This window comes from Equus przewalskii, chromosome 16, assembly GCF_037783145.1.
Source record: "Equus przewalskii isolate Varuska chromosome 16, EquPr2, whole genome shotgun sequence".
NCBI classification, from domain to species: Eukaryota; Metazoa; Chordata; class Mammalia; order Perissodactyla; family Equidae; genus Equus; species Equus przewalskii.
In genome coordinates, this window is record NC_091846.1 from 59789776 (window position 1) to 59813135 (window position 23360).

The 23360-nt window shown below is 36.0% G+C and overlaps 1 long non-coding RNA gene across 2 annotated transcripts in view; it reads left to right on the forward strand.

The window, feature by feature from the left end:
• The window catches only part of LOC139076500 (uncharacterized), a 141364-nt gene that overhangs the window by 94769 nt on the left and 23235 nt on the right, over window positions 1-23360 (forward strand). Inside the window, exons 2-3 of one of the 2 annotated variants that reach the window (XR_011528194.1) lie at window positions 926-1100; window positions 4367-4829. This is a non-coding gene — a long non-coding RNA (uncharacterized lncRNA). Of the gene's footprint in view, window positions 1-925; window positions 1101-4366; window positions 4830-23360 lie in introns of those variants that run through there. The other variant, XR_011528195.1, reaches the window with a different exon arrangement.

The following is a 23360-nucleotide window of genomic DNA, read 5'->3' on the forward strand; positions in this document are numbered from 1 at the left end:
TGAGGGTTTTTATCATAAATGGGTGTTGGATCTTGTCGAATGCTTTCTCTGCATCTATTGAGATGATCATGTGGTTTTTGTTTTTCATTTTGTTGATGTAGTGTATCACGTTGATTGACTTGCGGATGTTGAACCATCCCTGTGTCCCTGGTATAAATCCCACTTGATCATGGTGTATAATCTTTTTGATGTATTGCTGTAATCGGTTTGCCAAAATTTTGTTGAGGATTTTTGCATCTATGTTCATCAGTGATATCGGCCTGTAGTTCTCCTTCTTTGTGTTGTCCTTGTCAGGCTTGGGGATCAGGGTGATGTTGGCTTCATAGAATGTGTTAGGGAGTTCTCCATCTTTCTCAATTTTCTGGAACAGTTTGAGGAGAATAGGTATTAAGTCTTCTTTGAATGTTTGGTAGAATTCTCCAGAGAAGCCGTCTGGTCCTGGACTCTTATTTTTGGGGAGGTTTTTGATTACCGTTTCTATTTCCTTTAAAAGTTTTTATTTTTTATATAAACTTTTAGTAGGCAAACAAAACATTCCTTCAGGGTGTGATAATCATATATATGATAACTCTTTAATGTACATTGTAACTAAATTTAACCATAATGAATTCCTTAGCACTATATTTTGTACAACTTTAGGAGCTCCACATCATACATAAAGGCGACCTGAAGCACACGTGATCAAACTGTGCTCGAATTTATTATGGGAAGCATGTCAACATTTTTACTAATTAAATGTTTATTAAATTCCCATATTTGTAGTGCAGCATATTATTTTTTGAGTAATTTATTTCATATATTTAAGAATACGAATAACATGAAAGTATTTTCAAAAAGATAAATAAGCTCTATTTATAGAAAATGTTTTTGTTTAGAAAGTAATCTTGATAACTCTTTTGTTTGTTTTTTATGTTATTTCCTACAGGATGGTAGCGAACAAACTAAACTATGAAATACATAGAAGAACATGGGACTACAAATAAATCAGTTTTCAGTTCTTCAGTTTCTTTGTCTAATGTAGCAGAGAGAACCCCTGTGAACAACGGAAGCAGGAAATACCACAAGCTAGCTGACTTTTCCCCATCTCAGAGACCTCAGTGGTAAGACAGTGTAATTTCTAGAGGCCAGGGAGCAAAATTTGAAAAGGTTACTAAATATCCCTTGTTTTCATAACTACTTAATTGTAATGAGCATGGATGTTGGATTCAGATTAACGATAGTTGATGTCTCTGTACTTTTATTACGAACTGGGTAATCTAGGCAATTTGCCTGAAATCACAAGGCTTCTATTTACTCGTCAAATTGCAAAAAGAAAGATATTCTCTTCACATGATCATTAGCAACAACCGATTCAATTTTAAGTCTCAAGCACTTAGCTCTGTGGATGCCGCATACTAAACGCTAAATAAAAATATAATAAAATCAACATGTTCCTAATTCTTGTATTAATAGGATATGCATGAATGTGGAATGCAGAAAGAAAAACTGAAAATGATAAGCTTATGAGAGAAAGGCCAGCTTAGTAGTGACTACAATAAACCAAAGGCAGTTATATAATGCAGTATAATACCCTTTGACTCACGTCTCCACATTGCCCCTCCCTCAGCCCCTGACAAAGACAACTCTATTCTTTGCTTCTATGAGTTTGGCTTTTTTAGATTCCACATGTAAGTGAGATCATACAGTATTTGTCTTTCTCTATCCGACTTATTTCACTTAGGATAATGTCCTCAATCCATCCATGTTGTCACAAATGGAAGGATTTTCTTTATTAGGGCTGAATAATATTCTATTGCGTATATATCTATATAGCACATTTTCTTTATCCATTCATTCTTGATGGACATGGATTGTTTTCGTGTCATGGCTATTATGAACAATGCTGCAATGAACATGGGAGTGTAGATAACTTCCAAATAGTGATTTCATTTCCTTTGGATATATACTTCTCTCTTCTTTTCCTGGTAAATCTAGCTAAAGATTTGTCAATTTTGTGTATCTTTTCAAAACCTAACTCCCAGTGTCGTTGTCGATCTTTTCTACAGCTGGAGGGATTAGCCCAAACGTGCCCACAGGGATGAGGGTCAGCCTCCATCTAGGCTGGCATCACAGAGGCTGAGGCTGGCTGCCAGTATGGATCCCAGCTCTGGAGAGGGATGGGGTACTAGGAAGAGAGCAGGGAGAGACTCAGGTGGCTCCTGTCTGCAAACAGGAAAATTTGTGGGGATAAAACCTCCGCAGTGGAATCAGAAGGGGATTCACAGGCCGTACTTGCCCTTGGTTTCTTCAGAGGCAAAAGCTACTGGGATCCTGTGTAGAGCAGGTCCCTGGGAACCACCATGGCTCCCACTGTGTGGCTGCTAGTGGTATCCCTTGCCTTTCTTCCTTATTCCTAGTAGTTTGTGTATGTCTTAGCTTGCCGATCTCTGGATGGGGTGACACTGAAGCAGGTCCTTCATGCAGTACCCCAAAAGGCTAGGGAAGCTGTTTCCTAATCCCGCCCTCACTTTCCTGGGAGGCGAACTCCTTCCGGCTGAGGAGTTTCCTTTTGGTATGGGCAATGTGGGCTGGGGGAGGGGATGATTCAGGCAAAATGAGGCTGTTCTCTTTTTGTGTGTGCAATTATTCTCAGGTTTTTTGTTCCGCTGTGTTGCTGAAGTTTCTTAAGTGGACTCCTGAGCTCTCCCAGAGCTATTTTTGTGGATAGCTGTCTAATTATTGATCTTTGTGGGGGGACTGAGGCTGGGGTCTCCTAACTTCGCCATGATGGTGACATTCTCTATAGCACACTTCGAATTTTTGCAAACCGTAGGTGTGACATGGTAACTGATTGCGAGCCTGTGTGATTAACATTATCCCAGAAGCACTGTATACTTATGGAAACTTACAAAAATCAAAAGTGTACATCTAAATTAATTCCAACAAAGTGAACACACTCAGGAAACCAGCAACAATGTCAATAAACAGAATAATAACAAACTTCAAAAAATTCTCTTGTGCTTGTTTTTTCTTAGTACACACCAGCCAGGAATAACATCTGGAATAACTTATAACACAATAGATTAATATTTCTTGTATATTTTAATGTTATATAAATGCAATGATATATTTTGTGCTCTTTAGTGTCTACCTCCTTTCATCCAATATTATGCTTGTAATGAATGTAAATCAATTAACTCTGATTTGTTTTCTTCCCATTTATGTTTCTCATTCTTGCCAGAGATCCTGGGCAGCCTTGGTGATTTTTTAAATTTCCATACATAAAATAGGTTACATTCTTAATACTGGCTAATTAATAAATCTCCAACTCTCACATGTTTGTTTTTAACTTTTTACCAACTTATTCAGCAAGGATCTGATTTTTAATTTTGTCCCATCTATTCTTCTTTATTTTTCCCTTGAATTATTTAGGTAAGATAACCCATTATTTATGTAAATTGTAATGCTCCAATACAGAAAGAATCTATTGCCATGATTCTTTTTTCCAAAATATGATATCCTATTGTTACTTCCAAATGCCTCATCTAGAAACATCTCTTGATCACCTTAGAGAGCTTGAACTTGCCTTGTTAATCCATTATTCTAAATGGTTCATCCACGCTACTTTCCATGGATTTTAAATTACTATGTCATCTCTTCTAAATTTAAAGTGTTATGGTTTTTTCGTTTGTTTGTCGTTCATTTAGCAGTTTCTGAGATAAATGCCAAATTATCTTGATTCCATTGTATATCAATTTATTCTACAACATCTATAGTAAATTTTTGACAATGTTAAAAGATCTTGTGTCACTGACTAGGTACCTAAACAAACTTTAGAAGCATCCATTGCTGACTGATTTAATGGCCCTTAAATTATAACTTTATACTGTCCTTTAAACAAGTGCCAATCTATTTCTCATATACTACATTGCTGTTGTCATTCTTCCTGTGATTATATCGTGAAGGGAATTTTTTCTGATTACACATACACACTGGTCCCTATGGTGTCTATACAGCATTTGATCTGAGACAGTGCACTGCTTAGCACATGTAGAAATATACAGTGCTGCTCATTACAGTCTCACATCTAGACTCCAGTAATTCCACAAAGCCTTGTTACAAGAACTGAATTCCCATGGTAGTCAGAAATAATGAATCACCTGGATCTGAAGTTTCAATTTCAATAAAAACTCTAAGGACCCAAACCAGAAAAGTTCAGAATTGTAGTGCATACTGAGGAAATAAAGTAGGAGGATGCTAACAAGTTGTAATAGGGAATGCGTGACACCTAAGTTTATTTAGTCAAGAAAACGTCATTTATTGATTGCATTAATGGTCCCAGTTCTTCTCTCTCTCTAACCATATCCTTTCCCATGTGACTTTGTAGGCCACGTCACTAAAGAGAGACGGTCTCTTTTTCCATCTTTTGAATCTGAGGAATCTGAATTCAGGCACTTGACTTGTTTTGGCCAATGTTATGAGTGAATTTCATATATGTAGAGACTTTTGCTTTTACTTCAAGCTATGTTACTGCCAGCTGACCCGCCTGGACCCACTGATAGAAGACAAGAAACAGAAGGCAAAATCCTCCTGCCATCCAATGTGACTACAAACTGACTGCCTGACAAATATGAGAGCGGGCCAAGCCCAGAATAAGGAGAACTGCACACCCAAACACAGGCAAAATGTCGGACCTGCACACTTTGAGGATGAAACAAATACTTAGTGTTTTAAGCCACTGATATTTGAAGTGGTTTGTTACACAGCATAATTGTGGTAACAGAAATCTGATACAGAAATCAGTACTTTCAAGTGAAATGCTGATATATTAAAAATAAAATATAATAAAATATATGCTGGTTAGCAGAGGCTTACAAAGGACCATGATACTCTATGGAGCCAGAAAAACTAATGACCTGTTGTGATATTGGAATATGAGAAGAAATATATATTTGGTGTTCATCCTTTGTTCCTGGCACAAGGGTATCTAAAACCCTTGGAATTTCCTGAGTGATAGGTGTGAAGTACATCTTTTGTTATTTGTAATAAACTCCTTTTAAATATATCTGAGTTTACGCTAATGAGGTGACACTTGATGGGCCCCTTTATACCTTTAGGATGGGGCTTGTTGCCAGAGGAACCAAACATCTGATTAGAGATTTGGAACTTGTAGCCTCACATCCCAACCTAAGGAAAGGGAAGAGAGGCTATAGATTGAGTTAATCACCAGTGGCCAATGACTTAACCAATCATGCCTATATAATGGAACGTCCCTAAAAATCCTCAGTGATGATGTTGGAGAGCTTTGGGTTGATGAACACATCAAGGTGCTGGGAGTTTGGCATGCCTGAAGAGGGCATAGAAGCTGCATACTCTTTCCCACATACTTTTCCCTATGCATCTCTTCTATTTGGCTATTCCTGAGTTATATCCTTTATAATAAACCAGTACATGTAAGTCAAATGCTTTCCTGAGTTCTGTGAGAAGTTCTAGCAAATTATAAAGCCCGAGGAAGAGGTTATAGGAAACCCCTGACTTATAGCTAGTTGGTCAGCCATATGAGGCACCTAGACTTAAGATTGTTCTCTGAAGTAAGGGCAGTCTTGTCAGACTGAGCCTTAACTTGTGGGGTCTGCACTAACTCCAGGTAGTTAGTATCAGAGTTGAATTAACTTGTAAGAAACCCAGTTGGTGTCTGGACAATTGAATAATTGGTTGATGTGGGGAAAAAACCCACATATTTGGTGTCAAAAGTTTAGTGTTGCAAAAACACAGAGCATAGTACCTGTACTATGTAGTGGTGGACTATTTCATAAAATTATATCCTTCTATAACTTAATAGATAAAAAATTTAGATAATGAACTTTTTCATTTGGACAAAAGGCTCTCCAGGCTAATGATTGGGAGAGGCAGCTGATTCCTTCTAACTGCATATTATAAGATAGTACTAGAAAGAGGAGTATTCAAAAGGAAAAAAAAAAAAAGAGAAATACTTTGCAAGAGGGGCCAGAACTTGCTAGGTTAAATAACAATTGTTTCTTACCCTGGGCCGGTATAATACTCTCATGTGAGATATGGCCTCAGAGTTCATATCTCACAGTCACAGAGTTGTGAAAGTTTTTGCCATGACCTTTTAAAAAATTAAGGCAATGCCTTCTACACACTTTCAGCTCTCCCAGAAGAACTTCTAGGAAGCTTTAGCTCATGGCACACAGAAGGTTAGCCTGAAACTAGTAGAGAATAAATCCAGAGAGGGAGGCATAGCAGGAAAGTAATTAGGAGTACAGCTTTTGTTCTGCAGGTTGGGTTATAATCACAAAGTTATTCAAGAAATAATAATGAAAAAAGTCTACAGCCTTAGCTAAAAGGGACTGAATCTGCTTAAGTTTTTGTAAAACAAATCTCTGAACCTGCAAATTTTTATTAGGAAACACGTTGAGAGAATTCGGCAGTATTTACTAATGCCTTTATAGAAGTGCCCAGGGAGTCTAGTGGAAAGTGAATGATGTCCAAGGAAGTGAAGTCAAGGTAGATGGAGGAAAATGGACTGAGGAGCCACTCCTGTGGAACAGAAACAATGTCTTTTGAAAGGTTACTTTCCACTCCCAGAGTAGGCGTCTTAGTCAATATCATCCCAGCACGATTTGAAAATTGTGATAGACAGGCTACCGCTCTCTACCTCCTATTGTTCATCTCTATTTAGAAGGAAGGTGTTCATTGTGGTCATTCTGTCTCTGTCTCACCATTGCATCCTTTGGGTTTGTGGGGGTACCATTTTAGTTTATAGTTCTCCAGATTAAGATGAGACTTATTTGGACTTGACGTTGGTCATGAGATCCTATCATCTAAGCTTGATCTGATCAAGTGGAACTGTTTGATTCTGAGTTTGGCCATTTGATTTGTTTAGCCAATGCAATCTTACCACATGTGACACACACAAAAGCTTTTAGTTTTTTTTTTCAGTCTCAGATCCCATCGTGAGAGTATGCTTAGACTAGCTTGCCTGGAAGATGAAAGACACACAGCCTAGTCATCCCTGCAGGCCTGGCTGAAAGTTAGCTTATCAATAAATATGTGTCTGAGTCCAACTGAGAAATGAAGAACCACTCAGCTGAGTCCAGGATAATTCAGTGATCTGTAGACTCATGAGCTAAATGAATGCTTTTTAAGCCACTGAGTACTGGATGCTTTATTATACAGCATCTTGCAATAGACAACTGATACATAGGACCTATACCAGGATATGGCATTTTGAGCAGAGACCTGAATGATTGTAAGGAGACAACCAAAGGGAGCATTCTGGTAAAGGAAGACGGTTAGTGTCAAAAGAAAAACGTGATCAGTCTGAGGAGGAGAAAGGAAGTCAATATATCTGGAGCAGAGTAATTAAAGACAATCAGTAAAACAATGGATTGGTAAATTAAGCAGGAGCCACATCATATGGAGTTTCGCAAACAGGGTAAAATGCCTCTACCGCATTTTCTTCTATGTGTAACGGGACATTTTTAGAACATTTTAAGCGGAGTTTCATATGGTTTAAGTTTAAAAAGTAAGTTTTCTCTGCTTTTATATGATGAATGGATTTCATGGGAGCAAGAATAGAAGTAGGGAAACTAGTTATGAAGCCCGAACCCAGATAATTGTAACTTGGACTCTTCCAGTTGTACGGTTTGTGGGCATGCCTTCAGGAAAGTGGAAGGAGAAAAAATATCTCAAAAGGTAAAGCATAATTACGTCTCTGAAAAGTATTCGCTATTGCATTATATTTTATTTATACCCTCCATCTAAGAAGAAATTTTTAATTGGGAGAATAAATATTTATGATATTGTTTTGATTTTCAGGATCTTAACCAGATCCAGAGTCCCAAGCATCACAGGCATAATTTCCTGAATCATTACGTTTACTTTTGCTTATAAATATTTAATAGCGTTTCTTGCTTACATACCTTCTATCTATCTATTCTATCTCTTTGTGCCCAAGACACACTCAAGTAGAGTCCACAACATTGCTCTAATTATGATTGAACATGTATATTTTATAACTTTCCCATTGAGGACATACAAATTGATCTGGATCCTTCTTCATGCCATTAAAAATAGTCCAGAAATTCTAAATTATTGATTATATATGACTTTATTAAATTAGTTTAATGTTAATATTAAATTAGAATAAAATCACCATGAGGCTACTCAAATAACAGGAACATTTGTCCCCATGGTATCTTTTGAAGTAACTACTGATCCCGGCAGCAATATTTCACTGGAGGCTGTTGTAGGAACTTACGAGTTTGATGAATTATACAGATTTTGCACGTAATAGATCCTTCATTCTATGTGTAAATATTACTAATAATTAAAATTGTATCACTGGACTATACTTTAAAAGTTAATTAGTTCATTCTTTCCGTCAGTGTAATGATGTTGTCAAAACATAAATCACATATAATTTCTCACGTTTCAGGACTTGTCATTGCATTTAGGAAAAAAAATCCAAACAGCCCTTATTGACCTCAGGACCCTGCTTCCTATACCTCCTGTCTATCTCTTTAATTTAACATTTTTCCTCACTCCTTCTAACTATGAGCCGTGATGGCATTTGCAAATCCTATTCCTTCTACTCAAACATTCTTACCTCTTACACTTTTTTTTTTAAGTTTTAAAGATTTTATTTTTCCTTTTTCTCCCCAAAGCCCCCCTGGTACATAGTTGTGTATTTTTCTTTTAGTTTTGGGTCCTTCTAGTTGTGGCATGTGGGACGCTACCTCAGCATGGCTTGATGAGTGGTGCCACGTCTGCGCCCAGGATTCGAACCAGTGAAACCCCGGGCCGCCAAAGCAGAGCATGTGAACTTAACCACTCGGCCAGGGCTGGCCCCCATTTCATACACTTTTTGTATGTGGCATTCATTCTGGTTCTTTTAAATTGTCACCACCTTAAGGATTAGCCTCGGTGTCAGTTCAGGTTCTCTGAGAAGCAGAGGCCAACACAGGATTAGATGTTTGAGGGGTTTAGAGGGGAAACACCTGTGAGGGAATAAGAGGGAGGGAGGCTGAGGATTTGAGAGATCAGGCAGATTTCACTGCAGGCTCACCTGCTGTAAGGGAGTAGAGGAAAGACTATGATAAGATTCAACTGCAATAGATATCCATTACCTCCTTGGCCCCGCCTTCTTACCTGCAGAGCATACTTGGCTTTTTAAGCTCCGGAGCCCCTCCAGTAAGATGGGCTCTCTCCTCTAACACAGCTTCCTCCGTGATGCAATATCACTTTCTTTTTTTGTTTTTTGTATGTTACAGATTTTCCAGAAATACGTGTTGGGATGTTTCATCTTTTGAGCTTCCCATAGTGGTTTTGTTACAGGCTCTTAACATCAGCCCTGATATCAGTTTCCCCACATTGAACCCAGTGTACATGGGGTTAAAACTAAAACCCACCACCCCCTTTCCTGCTTCTCTAGCTCCACTCATGTGTAAATACCTGTTTCTTTAAACTTTGACTCCTTGAGCTTTACAACTAAATGGGAGTTACAAATTGTTAAAAGCCCAGGAGGCCTGGGGTTGGAGGCACACTAAAGTTCAGCTAATCATGTGTCCTTGAAGTTTGCCAGGAAAGCTGCTGTCTGAAGACTGTCAAGGAGAGGAGGCTTCCCAGACCTCAACTCCTCCATTTGAGGCGCTGAACCACCTCAAGCAGGAAGACGAGACAACTGCGAAGGACTCGCACCTGCCGTCCTCCTATCTCGCCATGCCCTCCCCCGCCTCGCTGCAAGCAGCCTCTCAAGGCCAAACCCAGGCTGGTGGGGAGGCACCGACCTGCACAAGCTACGTGTTCCCCCTCCCCTACCCAGAAGCCCAAATAAAAATCCCTACCCATTCCTCATCGGGGAGCTAGCAACTTTTGAGGCATGAGCCCTTGCTTTGCTCCCTGTGCCTGGCATAGTAGAAACCTTTCCTCTTCCACTCAAGACTCTGTTCTCGTTATTTGGATTGGCATCGGGTTCAGGGACCGAACTTGCGGTTACAGTTTCTATTATATAGTTAAGTCCCATTTTGGCTTCGTCATTCTCATTCAACTAGAATCAATTGCTCATCAGTTTCTATGTAATCCAAAACCCTGTAAATATTAGTAGGAGAAAAGGAAATATTTACTTTTTTGTGTTCTTTTCTAGCAAATTTGCAACATTTGTCACAAATTTCATCTTTTATACTTTCCATTTTGAAGCAATCTTGTTGATTTCCTCTACCATTTGAGAATTTTGTCTAATTTTCCTCTGTTAGTGTTCTAAAATTTATACTTCAATGTTTTAATTCTTCTGATAGTTACCCTTACATTTTCAACTGTATATTAAGCTGTTACTTTTTCATCAATTTTTAGAATAAATGTCCTAGAAGGCCAACATGTTTGGCCTGTTTCCACTTTTAACCATATTCTTTTACATCTCCCGTGTTGAAATCATCTCTGTTTTTGGAGAAGGGAACCACATGGCGAGGACTTGAGGATGGTCCCTCGGAGCTGCTTGTGGTCCCTGGCTGACAGCTAGCAAGAAAAAGGGGACCTCAGTCATATGATGGCAAGGAGATGAATTCTGTCAGTACCAGTGAGCTAGAAGCGGCCCTTCAGCCTTAAATGAGATCCTAGTCCTGGACAGCACTTTGATTTCAGCTTGATGAGACGTTGAGCAGTATACCCAGCTAACCTATGCCTGGACTCTTGACCTAGAGAAACTGTGAAATAATAAATTTATGTTGTTTTCAGCTGCGTAGTTTGTGGTAATTTGTTACATAGCAATGGAAAACTAATCTACCATCATCATCTCTTGCCTGGGTTGTAACAGTAGCTTCCTAGCTGTTCTCCTTACTATTCCAGCTGTTACCCATCTCTATTCTCCCAAGCAAGCAGCGCAAAACTTTAAACACTAACTAGAAACATTTTGCTTCTCTGCTGAAAACCATCCATAGATTTCTAATTTCAGTTAATGTAAAAGCCAGTCTTCACAGAATGTCTAAAATGCTTTCTCGTGTCCTTGAAAACATTCTGTCTCCCCCATGGTTCTCCGTGCCCATGCTCCTCCAGTGATTCCGTCTGTAGTTTTAACACTTTACGTCTTTTCCTGCTTCAGGCACTTGGTTTTTCTCTTTCTTTGTTTGGACTTTTCCCCTAAATATACGCAAGTCTAATTGCCTCAGTGAGGCTTCATGAACACCCTAAGGAAGATAACTCACTTCTTGTACTTCAGCAATCTATTTTTGTTCATAACATACATCACTATCTTATGTTATGGATATTTTCTTGTTTATTTAGTCATTGTTTTTCACCCCCAAGAGAATATAATCTCCATGCAGATGGGGACTTTATTGTGTTCATTGCTAAATCACCAGTACCTAGAACGCTGCTTGGAAACTAGTAGGCGTTCCCTAAATATTTGTTAAATAATTGAATAAGGAAAGAAAGGAAGTTTTGTCAGTAACTCTGTTTTTATTTTTAATTTCTTTCACTGTTTTGTTGGAGTTCCAGATTGATTTTGAACTCTATTCTGCTTCGATGTCTAAGACCATCATGAGTGTACGCACAGTCGTTCTAAGTCTATATGCAGGATGTAAACTTCCCTTGTTTCCAGTCCTCACTACATATGGCAAGGGACCAGATCTTCCTGTGTACTGCTCTTTTATTTGACTTGTTTGTTTACTAATTACCATAATGATTATTCCATGATTGCATGGTACTTTTGAATTTAAGATTTGTGTTTGGTGTTTTTAATTTTTCCCTGGGGCTTTAGAGAAGTTCTATTTCTTCTCTCTCTGTGTTAATCTCTCTCTCTCTCTTTCCGCTTTGCATGTTCGTTTCTGTTGAACTTGGAGGAGGATTCTGAGCCTCAGAGGACATGGTGGCCCTAGTCTCAATACCTTTTCTTTCTTACTGCCTCAAGATTTCACAAATTTTCAGTTTCATGGGTAGTACTCATTTACATTTTTGCACTTAAATGTATTCTGTTTGGGATCTATTTTTTATCACCTGGATCAGGGCCACCTTATTACTTTCTGGACACTGGTTTTTGAACATGTCTTTCTCCATAAAAATATTAAAAATGATATTTTTATGATCACATTAGTATGAATATGGATATATTAATTTTATATATTAAAGTATTTTCTTCAACTTAAAACTTTTTTTTATTTTTAAAAGAAAGTTTTAAAAATTTGTGGCCATTAAAAGCATTGTAGGCCCTAAACACTTTGCCTATTGAGTTTAATATATGCAACCTGAACATAAATATACTTTTAATAGAAGAATATGAATTCCTTCAGTCTGCCATCCCTATAAAATATTTCCTATAGTGCTTTATAAATATGAAAAATAATATTGATAATTATAAATTCACATTAATTATCATTTGAAGAAAATTTTTTTAAAGTAATTAAATATTACATCAGAACATAGCTAGCACCATATGCCTAGCCAATATTGTCCAGTCCCTCACTAATTTTTTTAAATAACTTTATTGACCTGTGATTAACATATAGAAAGGTGTAAATATTTAATGTACACGACTTGATGAATTTGGAGATTAAGTATACACCCGTAAAATCATTACCACAATCTCTACCATAAACATATCCACCACATCCAAAAGTTCGCCCCTGCTCTCTTTGTTATTATTGTTTGTGATAAGAATACTTAACATATGACCTAAACTTTCAGCAAATTTTTAAGTATACAATACAGTTTTGTCACTAATTTTTAAAGAATATTTTTTCTACTTGTTTGTTTTCTATGTGATATCAAATGGATTAGTTGTTTTGAATGTTACCTTTATCAGTACAGTGTGAATTCTACATATATTTTGTGAGTTTGTGGTAAAAATATAAAGCAATGCATTAGGTGTGCCATCCAATGTCTCAATGTCTTCTTTAAGCTTTCTTCATATTTTCTCTGCCATAGGATATCTCAGTCGCTACTTATAATCCAACCATCTGGCTCAGCGGGAAGTCTGGGAGCACATTCTCCACCCTCACACCCTTCACTTTCTCCATCCTTTCTTCACAAAGCTTTGCTTATTCTATCCCCAGAACAGTTCTGAAGTGCAGACCTGCATTTCTGCTCCACTAGGTTGGTGAAACAGCCTCTTAACTGGCATTGCTGCTAACAGTCCCATTCCCTTTCCAGATGCTCTTCCACTTTTAGGTGGAGTGAAATATTTTATATATACGTGTGTGTTTACGTATGTATGAAGTGGTAGATGCTTTGTGTATTCTTTATACATCATCTATACATTATATATATAGAATGATGTATACAATGAATAGACATTTAGTGAAATAATATTAAAGAAGAAAATTATATTTTAAAACGAGCAAAAAGAGTGTTGGACAGAAAAATTAAAATTACTTTACAAGAGTTATATTTATATAAGCATTTTGGAGCTTATAAAAACTCTTTTCATGACTCAATAGATATTATATAGATAATTATGACATTGCAAAATTAATATTGATTATGAAAATGTAAAATAGAGATCTCGGATTTCTCCAATAACTATTAAACTCAAATTTATATATGAAATTCATTTTATCTGTTTATTGTTTTTCTATTAGATGAATGTGTGTTTTCTGTCTAAATGGAATATCTGCTCCTGTATTAAACTTTTGTTTTGAAGATGAACAATTAGAAGAAAGATCATCATTAAATTTATCTTGGGGTTCATTACAGTTTGTAAAGAGATTCTACTAAGTACTATAAAATTTACTGCTTGCATTATGAAAATGTTTATGGAATTATCTTGATCATTTTGTTGAATATCATGGTTTCTCACAATATAATACAAAAACATGCATTGACTTACTGTAATAATGCTAGATTTATAAGGATTTTATTTAATATGACAAGAAAGTTTGCGTGGTTTACAGATTCAATTTTCAAGGCTATACTCTTAAAACATAGTATTAGGGAATATTAAGCATCTTAAAAATTACTTCACTTATATTCACCTGAAGCTGCCAAAGACAATCTGTTTCTTTATATAAAAAGAGGAGTGATAAAATTCAAAGGAGATTTATTTGAAGCTACTTAAGGCATTGGAAGATCATAAAAATCCTAAGACAATGTTTAAAATACCTTCCTGTTTGACAACAGTAATTCTGAATTTAGGCTGTTCTAAAAATAGCTAATTCCTTATTTAAGTTATTGACTAGATATTGATTGTATAAAGCCTTTCACACTAGATTTACAGTTTAATTCACGTCTTAATTTTCTTGTTTTTTCAGTGTTTTGTTGAAGAATTGCATTTTCTCACAAACCTATGAATGGAAACTTTGTGATGCAATATTTAGTGACCAGCTTATTTGCTACACGTTAGGTGTTTCAAAGCCTGCCTTACCTCTGACACTGAAAAGAAGCTTTAACTCTCCACCAACTTCAGTGTAGCTACTCAGAAATACACACTAACTTGTGGTTTATTAGGTGAATCAAGACACGAAAGCTGCACAAAAATCGTTAGGATAAAACATAAATACACTTGTAAGGTAGACCAACACTATCCAAATATTTATGTTTTAAACTATTGTTAAAATTGTGATAAACTCAGTCTGAGACCTAACAATCAGTTGCCTTCAGGTGAATGAGAGGAGGTCCAAACCCTCCTCATCATTGAGTATATTGCAGAAATAAACATGTACTGAGGTCGCTAAATAAGACATCTAAATTTAATTCCCTTTTGTATTTTATTGAGGTAAAATATAACATAGGCCATTTTAATCATTGTAAGTGTACAATTAAGTGACATTAACTATATTAATGCTTCCAAATTCTTATCTAAACTACATAAAATTGCATCTCCTTGAATGCATTATTAGTCAACACACACGCAAATGAGATGTGATATTTTCAGAAATAATTGGGAGTATTTTCTACCACACTGTGTTTTAGGATCAATGAGAGATAACAACGAAGTCATGAATTTTATGAATCCCTGTGTAAGAAAAGGACATTTCTGATATCAATTTACAAAGGAGAGAGTTAAAATGAATACCACAAAAAGTTCTTAGTGTCAGAATTTATTGTAGCTTTATCTCTATGCTGCTACCTTTTCCACTCATAACATCAAAGATATTTAGTGTCAGAATTTATTGTAGCTTTATCTCTATGCTGCTACCTTTTCCACTCATAACATCAAAGATATGCAGTGGATATTTACACTGTATTCCTCATTTAATAACTGTACTTCTAATCTAATACCACAGTGTTCACACGAGTTTTCCCCTTTTTCTATGTGTGTACCTTGATTCTCCATCAGTCAGGACCTTTAATCCCTCTACCCATAGTATGCTTGCTTATTTCTCACTAACCTGTGCATAGCCAAGTTCTCTGGGCTCCTGTACCATCTTGTCTCAGCACAATTCTCATGCAGATTGTCCTCACCACCCTTTTCAAGTCTGCCAATATCTATTAGCCTGAATTTGAACGAAAAAAATGAGAAGAAGAATGGAAGTGGGTAAGGGAAAAAGGGATGGAAGAGATGAAGGATAAGAAAGGAAGTCTGATTTCAAGTTTTTATAATCTGAAACTAGAAAAAAAATTACTAACTACTTGGGAATCATTTTACAAAACTTTTCTTATAACACTAATGGGTTACCACGTTTTCCCTTAAGTGTCTTGTTATTCTGCTGTTCCCAGAATACTAAAACAGACCCAATGAAAGGTGGCTTGTAGAAAATTTCTCACTGGGACTCACGCAAGTTAAATCTCTTGGCTTATTTGTACCATGTTGTAAGGATAGGGTAGGTCACAACATTTTCAAATTACCTGAGAAGGTTTATATTCCTTCGGCTATGTTTCACACCCTAGAGGCGTATATTTTTGGCCACTTCTAATCAAAGGTGTATCATGTAACCTCTAAATTAAAAGATCCCTGTGAATTTCCTAAGGAATTCCCTCTCTTTAGATCATTTCTCAGACATAGATTCCTGGAAAAACCTCCTACGTACCAAATAGTATTTTAGGGGTTTAAGTGGAAAAAGTGAAGGCAGTTAGAAGGCTCATGGAGGAGGCCGTGTAAGTTATTGGTCACCTGTGCTAGACCTATGGGAGTAGAGATGGATGAGAGTTGACAAATGTGGGATATGCTGTATGGTGGAATTTGTAGATGTGGATTATTTTCAGAACTAAAAAAAGGAAATAAAGTGATGTTATATAGATTATAAATTTGAAAATTAACAACAAGGTAGATATTAATATGGCACAATTAAACTTGTCTTCCACCAATCTTAACTCTCAATTTCTGGTCATATTACATTTTAGAAAATAAAGGAAGACCTATGTTCTTGATCTCTTGTAGGAAGAAAAAAGTAGAACTGTAAGAAATGTGTGCACCTTAATGAATAGTGCAAGCTGGAGTGCTGTTTGGCAAATAAAAAAAATTGATTTGTGTCTTAGTTTCAACACATCCTAACCATGTGTACCCATCATAGGCCTTTAAACAACATGTACTGCCTCTTTTTTCTATAAATTGTCACATCAGTAATAACAGCTACTCTGACAAATCTCCAGTTTATTCTGAAGTTCATGTGGAATCAATGGGGTAAAATGCTTTGAGTCTTTTACCATTTGTTTTGTTGTTGTTACTTGCTGTAGTGGTAATTTTCATAGCACAGATGAGGCTAGCTGTCACAGAGTTGGAAAGACGAAAGAGCAAGCTGTTGTTGACATTTCTAGAAAAAATGAGTGTAAGTTTCTGTGCAGAGTAAATTTGCCTAATTATGTTTCTGTACTAGTGTATCAAAATTGGAAAAAGCAAAAATTACTGAATGGAACCGCGTGTACAATGAATATATAAATATAATTGAATATAACTACAACTGAAAAGAACTAGAAATATAACTTTGGAGGTAAAAGATCATCTTATCCTTTTGTAATTTCCTTCCTAGGCTCAAGTATTGATTTTAAGTCATCATTCCACACCCTTGGTAAATAATTATATTTATTTTAATTTTGTAGTTAGACACTATTTGTGAAATATCCAATCAGGTTTTTTCTCTTTTTGAGTCCTCTCCAAGTACTCTATGTCCTTCTCATCTGAAATAGAAGTATTTTGACATAGTACTCAGCACAATAAGGGGTGTAAATAACCAGAACTTAAAGCATCATTGCAAATATACAAGTAAATCACTTTGAACTCATGTATTCATTTAACAATTTTTGTTGTTATTGAATGTCTCCTATGTATTTGACACTGTTTCAAGTAGCTGGGGCTCATCAGTAAACAGAATTTCTTGGCCTTGTGGTATTTTCATTCTAATGAGGAGAAAGCCAACACACAATAATGAAGATAAGTTAGTTGTATGTATCGCAATTTTATTTGAACTATGGAAGAAATAAAAAAAGTCTTGCAGTATAATCGGGATTGACATGCTGCTAGGGTGAGAAGATGTGTGATCACATCTTTAAATAGGGCTCTTTCCGGGGAAAGAGATTTTTTGGAGAAAACGCTTGACTACAGTAAGGGAAAGAGGCACCTGGTGAAAGAAAGATTTAGAAAGAGTCAGCACAAAGTCTCTATGGTGAGAATGTGACTGCTGTGCTCAAGAAAAGTAAAATACCTGTGTGACTGGAATGGGTAAGTGGAAAAAAGTAGAGGATGAGTGAGAGAGATAATTGGCCTTTATACTGGATGAAATAAGGAGCCACTGTAGAATGTTTAAATGAATCATAGCCTTTGTCGTGTATATATATTATTATATATATATATATATAAAATCTAGTTCAACGTTCATATTTGAAATGAGGAGATACGATTATAATCAGGGAGACCTGCCAGAAGCTCTTTTAATAATCCAGTACGAGGTGATGGCAGCTGTAATCAGGGTTATGGAGGTGGAGGAGTTTGAAGTGCTTGAATTGGATATACATGGAAGGTAAAGGTTTGTGAATTTGCTTATGGATTGTATATGATGTGTGAGTAAAACAGAAACATGGAAATAATCGCAAATTTTTTTGACTTTAGCAACTGAAGAGATGGAGTTGTCATCAACTGAGATAAAGAAGTTGTTAGAGGAGGTGCTTTAGGGACAAATATTGAGATTTCAATTTTGACGTATGTTAGATGTCCAAATGGAGATGTTAAGAAAATAATCAGAGGGGATTTACGCACCACCGTCACAGTACTAAAATATTCTGTATTTGTCCATATATTGTCTTTACAAGTGAGTTTTATACATTCATATCCTTTTGTGTTTTTGTTGAGCATCCTTTCATTTCAACTCAAAGAACACTTTTTAGCCTTTTATATAGGCAGGTCTAGCGGTGATGAACTTCTTTAGCTTTTTTCGTGTAGGAAAGTCTTTATGTCTCCTTCATTTTTGAAGAATAGTTTTGCTGGATGTAGTATTCTTGGCTGGCAGGTTTTTTTCTTTCAGCATTTTGAATATATCTTTCTACCCGCTTCTGGCCTACAAGGTTTCTGCTGAGAAATACACTGATAGTCTTCTGGGAACTTCCATGTATGTAATGAACCACTTTTCTCTTACTGCTTTAAAATTGCCTTTGTCTTTGAATTTGACCATTTGATTATAATGTGTCTTTATATAGACTCTTTGAGTTCACCTTGTTTGAGATCTTTTGGACTTCATAAATGTGAATGTCTATTTCTCTCCGCAGATTTGGGAAGTTTTCAGCCACTACTTCTTTAGATAAGCTTTTGGTCCCTTTCTTTCTCTCTTCTCCTTCTGGGATATAAGCTTAGCAGTTCCTCAAAAAGTTAAATTTACTTCCTGGATTCTGTCTTTTCCTTCTGGAAATGAGAGAATAATGTCAGTTGGAGATGAAAATTTGAAAGTCAGAAAAATATAGATGTAAATTACAGTCATCAGGTCAGATGAGATCATGAAGAAAATATATGTAGCTAGACAAGAAGAGAACAAGAGACTGAATCTAGGGCACTTCATCATTAAGAGGTTAGGATGAAGAGGAGGGACCATCAAGGAGACTAAAAAGAAACAAGTGGTGAAGAGGGAAAACAGAAGAGTGAGTATGGCCTCAGAGCTGAGTGAAACACTTCATCAAGGAGGGAAACATAAGGCTATCGTGGAGAAGGGAGTGGCTAATCCCAGGAAACATGGCTGATACTAGAGTAAACTGAGGATTAAGAACTGACCACTGATTTAGCAATGTGTAAGGTAGTCAGTAACCTTGGCAAGAGCAGGTTAGTTAGTTTAATGAGAGGAAATTCTTCCGTTAGACTGAGTTTAAAAGAGAATGAAAAACTACAGAATGGGATAAAACATTTTCAAATTATGGTAATGGACTATTATACTATGATAATTGTATCTAGAATACATAAAGAACTCTTAAAACTGAATAATAAAGACAAATAAGCTGATTAAAAGATGAGCAAAGGATTTGGATAAAATTTCTGCCATAGAAGATATACAAACGGTCAATGAGCAGGTGAAAAGATGTTTGACATCATTAGTTGTCAAAAAAAAATGTAAACTAAACTACAATGAGATACCACTTCCCATCCACTAGAACGACTATAATCTAAAAGACAGACAATTACAAGAGTTGACAAAGATGTGGAAAAATCAGAACTCTCATAGATTGTTGTGGGCTTGTAAATGCACACAGCCACATTGGAAGTTTAACAATTGCTTCAAAAGGTAAACTTAGAATTATTGTAAGACTTATTATTTTCACTCTTAGATATATGCCCAAGATAAATAAAAACGTATGTCCACACACACACACAAACACTTATACATAAATGTTCATATAAGCATTATGCACAACAACCAAAAGCTGCAACAACTCAAATGTCAACCCACTATTGAATGGATAAAAATAATGTGTTATATCTATGCAAGGGAATATTATTTGGCAATAAAAAATAATAAAGTAATGATAGATGCAGCAGTATGGATGAGTCTTGAAAACATTAGGTTAGATAAAAGAAGCCAGTCACAAAGGACCACATATTGTATAATTACATTTAAATAAAATGTTCAGAATAGATAAATTTATGGAGGCAAAAAATAAATCAGTGATTGTGCAGAGTTGAGAGTGGAGGAATGTTTCCTTGTGCTTCTTTGTAATCTATCTACTGAACAATGGCTCGTGGCAACCTATATTCTCTTCTCTCTCACAACAGTTTTCCATTTTCTACAATTTCACATAAATTGAGTTATGCAGTATGCAGTCTTCATTAACTCAAACACAAACCTTTTGAAATTTATGTATGTTTTGGCCATATCACTGGTCTGTTCCCCTTTTTTGCTAAATAACATTCTATTGTGTTGTACCGCAATCTGAATGCTATGAATATTCCAGTACAAGTTTCTGTATGAGTATGTTTTCATTTCTCCTGGGTAAATGTTTAGAAGTGGGATTGCTCACTCATGTGATAACGGCATTAATTACTCTATAAGAAACTGCTAAATTGTTTTCCAAATTGGTTGTATCACTTTTGCATTTACACTAAGAATGTAATTGAATCTTAAATGTTCCACATCTACACAACACTTGGTATTGTTTGTCTTTTTAATTTAAATATTCTAATGTGAGTGGAATGGTATTTCAAGGTGGTTTTAATTTGCATTTCCCAAATGATTGATGACATGGAGTATCATTTTGTATGCTTATTTGCCATTCTATATCTTCTTTGGTAAAATGTTCGTTTAAATCTTTTGCCCATTAATTGTTAGGTGGTTTATTTTCTTATTATTGAGTTGTAAGCATTTTTTATACTTTCTGGACATAAAACTCATTGATTATAAAACTTGGAAATATTTTCTCACAGACTTTGGTTTATATTTTTTCTTTCTTAATAATTTACATCATAAAGCAAAAGGTTTCATTTTAAAATATACTTCATCCATTGTTTCTCTTTATTTTTCATGCTCCTCCTCCTCCTCCTTCTTTCTCTCTCTCACTTTTTTCAGTGTGTATCCTGTTTAGGAATTAAATCTTTGCATAACTCAAGGTCAACAAAGTTTTTCTCTTATATTTCCTTCTAGAAGTTTTATATTTTTAGCTCTTACATTTAGCTCTAGTATCCATTTCTACTTATCTTTATGATATGAGATGACAGTTTTGATTCATTTCTCCTGCAGTGTGCCCATATAAGTTATTGGGAACATGATCTTCAAACTACAAAATTGTCATGGCTTATTTTAAATTAAGAATTAGTTGTTTTATTGTCCACAAATTTATATCTATTTGATTGAAGCAATATTTGTGGTTTCCAAGTAAGATTTTTTTTAATTTTGAGTACCTGTTTTTTCTAACAGCCTGGGCTTATTTTATGGTCTTAATTTCTTAAATTTGTATGAAAATTTTAATTGTTATTTCAAGAATTTTCTTTCATTTCCTAAGTTATCTCTGTTTATTCAGAGTCTGATGTCTCTCTTCATAGTGCACTTCTCTTTTGCTGTAGACTTTCCTCAAATCTATATACTTTTTGTTCTTTTGTATTACACAGTTCTGATAGTCTCATTGCCAAATGACTATCTCAAGGCTGTATGCTTGAGGTGGCTTCTGGGAGCAGGGAGATCAAGCAAAACACATATTCCGAAGGCAGGGAGGAGGTGAGGAGCCTCTAGTTGCCCAGATCAAGTTCATGGGTCAACTGGTGGTCACATCTTCTTGACGACTTCCTCCAAAAGTCAAGCACATTCAGGAAGACAAAAATAAAGGTTCGCTGCCTATGTGTAAATTCTCAGATGCTGGTTACTCTGTCTCCTCCAATTAAATTCCCGATGTGTTCCTCAGTTCTGCTTTAACATCTGTTTTTCTTATATTCAAACCTCTTATATCAGTACCTTCTTTCTTGCAGCCTTCTTCTGTGAGTATTCTGGTCAATATGGCCTCATCTGTTCCAAAACACTCTTAAACTCTTTAAAAACACTGAGCTGCTGATGGCTACCTCCTCTCATTCTCAACACACATACACCAACTCATATTACATGTGAGTAAACTTTTTAATTGGGCTTTTAGTATACATGCCTAGATGCCAATTTGTCATTCATTTCCTAAGGAAGATTGAATAAGGCATACACTTTAAAAATAGAGTTGTTATACTAACAGGTAAATATTGTATTACATGAACACAATGATGATGATGTGGAAGAGGAGGAGAAGTATGATAATGATACGAATGATTGATGCATTGGAAATTACCTTCCAAGAAGTAATCAACTTATGAAAACAAAGTCTTCCAAGCAGAGATCAAGTGCATGTGAACGTGTGAACTCTTAGCAGCCCATTATCTCAGATTTCTGCCTTTTGGGTTATACTCTTATGATGAAAGTTTAAAATTCATATTAGTTACTAAAGACTATCTTCCTTAAACAGTGGTTTTATGGATTTGAATGTCTGGATTTTTATCAGTTTATTTTTGAAGGAATAACAGTGGATGCTGAAAACTTCTACAAAATACTCTTGTGTAAATTATTTCACTATATCTTTATAACAACAATGTATATTATGAACTTTTGTTATAACTTTATGTTTCCTGGCACAAGCAAGGAAAACTGAGTTTTTACAAAAGGACAGGTAATGTTGTAGGTTTTGTCAAGGCAAAAATTTCACTGGACAAAGTTCAACAGGTAGGGAAGATTTTATTCAAGGCTGTTGCAATAGGGAAGAAAGACTAACACTCAGCCTGAACTCAACCCCACTGACATAAAGGGCTGGAGAGATTTTAAAAGCTGAGATGGGGGTGAGGGATCATAAACTATCTGTGTTTCCTAATTGGCCTTACCCAAAGAAAAAGTAAACTTTCTCTTATCTTCATGACATGAGGTCCTTTTACAACTTAGACCAAGGGCACCTCTGAATTTGGGCTCCTGCCCTCCCAGCAGACTGAGACATAGGACTGCTACCTTCTTTGCTGCTAATGTTTTAAATGGATGACTCCCAGGCCCTGGAGAAACCATCATGGGCTGTAAAATTATCAAAAGGATTTAAAAAGACTTACATCTAAACAGGATCGAGAAAGAATTTGCAATTTCAAGTTCGTAAAGTAAATACTCTAAGAAAAAGGAGGAGGAACCTCTCTGGTTAGGTTGTCTGGATTCCGTAAGATCCAGGGTGAGAGGGCGGTCAGGGACTAAGAGTCAGGAAGAAGCATGTCTGAAGTTTAATCAAGCTGAGGAAAATATTAAGGTCAATATACATCACCTGTACAAGTGTTCGTAGCAAGCTATGAGATAGACATTCTTTTCTTTCTAATTCTTAGAAGAATCGCAGTGGTTTTAAAGGATCTGACAAAATTCATAAGGCTGTCTTTGGTAAACCCAAGATTCAAATTTAGTTCTATTAATTACAAATTACTTTTTCCTAACCAAAAAGTTTTTACTAATACAAAACATTGCTATCTGAATTTTCGTGCTTCT